Raw genomic sequence first — 6,972 nt, forward strand, 5'->3', positions numbered from 1 at the left:
CCATTTCTGGTGCCCTTCTTTTGTGTAGATCCAGATTTCTGTTTCATATCATTTTCCTTCTGCTTGAAGGATGTCCCTTAACGTGTTTCGTACTGAAAGTCTACTAGTGATGAATTCCTTCAGCTTTTCTATAACTTGAAAAGTACTTTGCCACCATTTTTGAAACACATTTTCACTGGGGGTTTTCTTTCAGTTGTTTAAAGGGGTTGCTCTAGTTTCCTCCGCCTTGCGTTTTTCTTTCTTTCTTTCTTTCTTTTTTTTTTTTTTTTCAGACAGAGTCTCAACCTGTCGCCCAGGCTGGAGTGCAGTGGCGTGATCTTAGCTCACTGCAACCTCCTCCTGGGTTCAAGTGATTTTCCTGCCTCAGCCTCCCGAGTAGCTGAGATTACAGGCATGCGCCACCATGCCTGACTAATTTTGTATTTTTGGTAGAGACAGGGTTTTGCCATGTTGGCCAGGCTGGTTTCAAACCCCTGACCTCAGGAGATCCACCTGCCTTGGCCTCCCAGAATGCCGGGATTACAGGAGTGAGCCACCGCGCCCGGTCCTCTGTGTTTCTTGTCTATTGCTATGAAAGAAATTGCGGCCAGGCGCGGTGGCTCACTCCTGTTATCCCAGCACTTTGGGAGGCCGAGGCGGGTGGATCACGAGGTCAGGAGCCCAGGACCATCCTGGCCAACATGATGAAACCCCGTCTCTACTAAAAATACAAAATATGAGCCAGGTATGGTGGCGGGCGCCTGTAGTCCCAGCTACTTGGGAGGCTGAGGCAGGAGAATTGCTTTAACCCGGGAGGCGGAGGTTGCAGTAAGCCGATATCATGCCGCTGCACTCCAGCCTGGGGGACAGAGGGAGACTCCGTCTCAAAAAACACCACAACAAAAAAGAAATTAATCCCCAAGTTGACCACATAAAAGAATACACATTTATTGGCTTACAGTTTCTGTGACTTGGGAATGCAGGCGCTGCTCAGCTGGTCCCTCCAGCTCAAACTTTCTCACAAAGCTGCAATCCAGATGCCTGTCCTGGCTGTAGTCATCTCAAAACTAGACTAGGATCTTATTTTCTCAGGTGAATTCCTAGAAGGGACTCTCTTCCCATCGCTTCCCCCCTAGCAACTAGCATGGGGCTAGGGACAGATAATACTTGTCAGCTGCCACCCACTCCCAGACCCCTACCCTCCCCCATAGGTCGTAAGCCTTGGGGATCAGAATTCCCAACTCCTCAATGCGATCATTGCTGCTGAACCTCCGTCTCCTTTCAACTGAAGATGATCCATTAAAAATTGGAGCAGGAACCTGAAAACACATATACCCCATGACCCAGCCACTCCACTCCTACATATATGCCCAACAGAAAAGCACGCGTGTGTTCACTGAAGCTCATATATTAGCATGTTCACGGTAGCACTGTATATAAGGGTCAAAACTGGAGACCACTCACATATCCATTAAAGTAAAATGGATAAAGAGGTTGTGGCACATCCATAAAATAGAACGCTACTCAGCAGTGACAGCAAATGAACTTCTGTTACATACAACACTGGTAATTCTCGTAGATATAGTATTGAACAAAAGCCAGACACAAAAATGGATGCAGCATGGCCTATACATATAAAGTTCAAAAACGAGCAAAACATAATTACCCTTGGGGGAGTGCCTGGGAGGGGACACAAGGACAGCTTGGTCGGTGGGAATATTCTGTAATTTGGTGCAGAAGGTGTCATGAGAGTGTCTTGTTTGTGATCATTTGTGTAGCTGTTGACTTACAATTTGTATTTTTCTATATATGTGTTATACTGTCATTAAAATATCACATAAGAATGAGGGAAGACTGGCTGGGCATGGTGGCTCACACCTGTAATCCCAGCACTTTTGGGAGGCCGAGGCAGGTGGATCACCTGAAGTCAGGAGTTCGAGACCAGCCTGGCCAACGTGGTGAAACCCCGTCTCTACTAAAAATACAAAATATTAGCCAGGCATGGTAACAGACGCCTGTAATCCCAGCTACTTGGGAGGCTGAGGCAGGAAGAAATACTTGAACCCCAGAGGTGGAAGTTGCAGTGAGCAGAGATCGTGCCATTGCACTATAGCGTGGGCAACAGAGGAAGATGCGGTCTCAAAAAAAAAAAACACAAAAAACAAAAAACCAGAATAAGGGAAGACGTTAAATAGAATACGAGATGAGTTAAGCAAATTACCTTCACTCACACTCCCATACTCCTGCAAGGGTGTCTACAACTTTGGTACCAGGCATGTTCAACACAACTGCCAGAGTGTGCCTTGGTACAGCCTCTTTGAAAAAGGAACTTGGCAATATGTGTCAAAGCCTTAAAAAAATTTCACTAGCCCAAAGAAGTAATCCTACCTGCAGAAAGGTCTTGTATGCATAAAGGGGCATGCCACATTACATAGAGAAAAATAAAAAATAATCTCCATGTCCAGCAATAAATAGTTAAATAAAATTTGGAATGTTCCTCCAGATGGGATGTTGTATTTACAATAAATAACATGAGGATATGTCAAGTGACAAGTAGGATGCAAAATTGTATATAAAATCTAATTATCACAATGTAAAAATATGTGTAGAAAAACCTCTTAGGACGAAATACACAAAAATATTACTGACTTTTGATAAGAAAAAAACAAACAAACAAAAAAACAAAAACAAAAAGCCAGGTAGAATGGCTCACTCCTCTAATTCCAGCACTGTATTTATTTTTTTGAGACGGAGTTTCATTCTTGTTGCCCGGGCTGGAGTGCAGTGGCACCATCTCGGCTCACTGTGACCTCCGCCTCCTGGGTCCAAGCGATTCTCCTGCCGCAGCCTCCCAAGTAGCTGGGATTACAGGCACCCACCTCCATGTCCAGCTAATTTTGTATTTTTAGTATAGGTGGGGTTTCACCATGTTGGTCTGGCTGGTCTCTAACTCCTGACCTCAGGTGATCCACCCACCTCGGCTTCCCAACGTGCTGGGATTACAGGCGTGAGCCACTGTGCCAGGCCAGTCCCAGCACTTTAGGAGGCCAAGGTGGGAGATGTCTCGAGCCCAGGAGTTTGAGACCAGCCTGGGCAACATAGCAAAAACCCCATCTCTATAAAAAATTTAAAAACCAGGCATGATGGTGCATGCCTATAGTCTCAGCTACTGGGGAGGCTGAGGCAGGAGGATCACTTGAACCCAAGAGGCAGAGGCAGCAGTGAGCTGAGATCGCACCAGTGCACTCCAGCCTGAGCGACAGAGGGAGACCCTGCCAAAAAAAAAAGCTGGGCGAAAGGAAGATCTGCTTCAAGTTCACTTACATCACTGTTGGCACACTTCAGGTCCTTACCAACTACTGGCCAGATATGACAGTTTCCTGCCACATTGGCCTCTGCATAGTGCAGTTCACAATATGGCCATTTGCTTCCCTCAAAATGAGGGCTCCTAGAGACGTAAGGGCAGGAGCAGCGGGGCAAACATGGTGGAAGTCACAGTCTTGCAATCTCAGGGTGGCGTGCTATCACTGTCGCTATTTTTTTTTTTCTTTTTTGAGACAGAGTCTCACTCTGTCACCCAGACCGGAGTTCAAGGCATGATCATAACTCCTTGCAGCCTCAAACTCCTGGGGTCAAGTGATCCTCCCACATCAGCCTCCCAAGTAGTAGGGACTACAGGTCTGGCCACTTTTGCCATATTCTATTCATTAGAAGCTGGTCATGAAGTCAACCCACACTCGAGTGGAGGGGACTTTACATGGGTATGAATTCCAAGAGGCTCCTTAGGGACCATCTGTGAGACTGCCCACTGCAGCTGCCAGTGAGAATCTGCTGTCATCTGTAGGTTTTTTTGTTTGTTTGTTTGTTTTGTTTTTTTGTGATGGAGTCTTACTCTGTTGCTCAGGCTGGAGTGCAATGGCGCGATCTCAGCTCACTGCAACCTCCACCTTCTGGGTTCAAGCAATTCTCCTGCCTCAGTCTCCCCAGTAGCTGGAATTACAGGCACCCACCAATATGCCTGGCTAATTTTTTTTTCTTTCAGAGATGGAGTTTCGCTCTTGTTGCCCAAGCTGGAGTGCAATGCGTGATCTTGGCTTACCGCATCCTCCACCTCCTGGGTTCAAGCGATTCTCCTGCCTCAACCTGCAGAGTAGCTGGATTACAGGCATGCGCCACCACACCAGGCTAATTTTTTTTTTTTTTTTTTTGTATTTTTAGTAGAGACGGGGTTTCTCCATGTTGGTCAGGCTGGTCTCGAACTCCTGACCTCAGGTGATCCACCCACCTCAGCCTCCCAAAGTGCTGGGATTACAGGCATGACCACTGCGCTCAGCCTAATTTTTGTGTTTTTAGTGGAGACGGGGTTTCACCATAATGGTCAGGCTGGTCTCAAACTCCTGACCTCGGGTGATCCACCCGCCTCGGCCTCCCAAAGTGCTGGGATTACAGGCATGAGCCACCGCCCAGCCAGGTTTGTTCTTCTATACCTAATGTGTCTTCTTTTTTGGTGGATTTTAAGATTTTCTCTTTATCACTGCTTTTGAGCAATTTGATTTTGATTTGTCATGTATTTTTTGAACATTTCTTGTGCTTGGGTTTCTTTGGGCTTTCTTTGTAGGTTTATAATTTTTCTCCACTTTGGAAAAACTGTAGCCATTATGTCTCCAAATATTATTTTCTATCCTTCTACTCCTCTCTGAGAACTCTAGTTACACAGATATTACTGAGCTAAGGGTGTCTGACAGCTCACGGATGCTCTGTGGATCTCTTTCCAATCTTTTCTCTCAGTTTCATTTTGGATAATTTCTATTAGTATCTTCAAATTCATGAATCTTTTTGTCTAGAATGTCTAATATGCTGCTAATGCCATCCCGTGTATTTTTGAATCTCTAGAGGTTAAATTTATTTTTGTATTGACATCTTCCATCTCTCTGCTTAACATGTGGAATATTTCTGCTAGCTTCTTGATCATAAGAACACAGTTACAACTGTCTTAGTGCCCATGTCTGTTGATTGTAATGTTTGTGTCAGTTCAGGGTTGGTTTTGAGAGATAGAATTTTTTCCTCTTCATAATGAGTCAAATTTTCCTACTTCTATGTGTGCCTGGAAACTTTAAATTGGATGCCAGACATTGTGAACTTTATTTTACTGGGTGATGAATATCTTTCTATTTCTAAAATAATTATTGAACTTTTTAACAGGGTACAGTTAAGTTAATTGGAAGCAGATTGATCCCTTTGGGTCTTGCCCAACCATGTCTACATTTGGGATAATTTCACCCCACAACTAAGGGAAGACCCTGTTGAGTACTCTACCTGATACCCTGTGAATTTTAAGATTTCTCACTGTAGGTGGTAAAAACTAAAAACAAGCAGTATTTTTGTTGTTGTTGTTGTTGTTGTTGTTGTTATTTTAAAGACAGAGTCTTGCTCTGCCCCCCAGGCTGGAGTGCTGTGGCATGATCATAGCTCACTGCAGCCTCAAACTCCTGGGCCCAAGCAATCCATCTGAACAGGCAGTATCCGTGACCGTGTGTGAGCTTCAGGAATTCCCTCATCTAATCCTTTGTGTGATCCTTTCTCCATCCTTGGTTATTCTTCCAATACATACACTGATCGTTATGCAACTGAATACTTGAGGGCGACCCTCAGCAGGTCTTCAGAATTTTCTCTCTGTAACTGTCTCCTTCAGGTATCCTGCCCCGTAAAAAGCAGCCACACTGGCTTCCTCAATTGTCCAGCGCTGCCTCTTCAGTTCTGGAGGGGCCATTGTGCTCTGCCTCTCTACATCATGGTCTGCACATGTTTGTTTGTTTTTTTTTTTTTTTTAGACAGAGTCTCACTCTGTTGCCCAGGCTTGAGTAAAGTGGTGCGATCTCAGCTTACTGCAACCTCTGCCTCCTGGGTTCAAGTGATTCTCCTGCCTCAGCCTCCCGAGTAGCTGGAACTACAGGCACGCACCACCATATCTGGCTGATTTTTGTATTTTTTTTTGTAGAGATGGGGTTTCATCATGTTGGCCAGGCTGGTCTCAAACTCTTGGCCTCAAGTGATCTGCCCGTCTTGGCCTCCCAAAGTGCTAGGATTACAAGTATAAGCCCCTGTGCCCAGCCATGGCCTGCACATTTTTAATTACTTAATTTTTTTTTTTAGTAGCAGGGTCTCACTCTGTCACCCAGGCTGAAGTACAGCGGTGCGATCATAGCTCCTTGCAACCTCGAACTCCTGGGTCCAAGCGATCCTCCCACCTAAGCCTCCCAAGAAGTTGGGACTACAGGTGCACATCACCAAGTCCAACTAGTTTTTTTTTTTTGAGACAGGGTCTTGCTATGTTGTCTGGGCTGGAGTGCAGTGGTGCAAACTCCTGATCTCACGGCAACCTCCATCACCCGGAGATTCAGAGAGATCTAATCTCCTAAAATGCTGAAATTAGCAGGTATTATAGGTGCATGCCACCATGCCCAGCTAATTTTTGTATTTTTAGTAGAGACAGGGTTTCACCATGTTAGTCAGGTTGGTCTCGAACTCCTGACTTCAGGTGATCTGCCTGCCTCAGCCCCCCAAAATGCTAGGGTTACAGGCATGAGCCACAGAAATCTTTATTGTCAATTTTGTAGGCAGGATAATGATACAGTTATATTTTTTATATTATAATGATGTTATATGATGTCTTGAATTTGCTTCAAAATATTTCTGTAGGGTGAGAGATTAAGAGAAGAGTATTGGGGCCAAGCGCAGTGGCTCACACCTGTAATCCCAGCACTTTGGGAGGCCGAGACAGGTGGATCACTTGAGGTTAGCCATTTGAGAAATGGCCAATATAGTGAAACCCTGTCTCTACTAAAAATACAAAAATTAGCCAGGTCTGATGGCTCACGCCTGTAATCCCAGCTACTTGGGAGGCTGAGGCAGGAGAAGCACTTGAACCCAGGAGGCAGAGGTTGCAGTGAGCCAAGATTGCATCACTGCACTCCAACCTGGACGACAGAGCAA

The sequence above is a fragment of the Papio anubis genome, chromosome 8 (assembly GCF_008728515.1).
Source record: "Papio anubis isolate 15944 chromosome 8, Panubis1.0, whole genome shotgun sequence".
In the NCBI taxonomy this organism is placed as follows: Eukaryota; Metazoa; Chordata; class Mammalia; order Primates; family Cercopithecidae; genus Papio; species Papio anubis.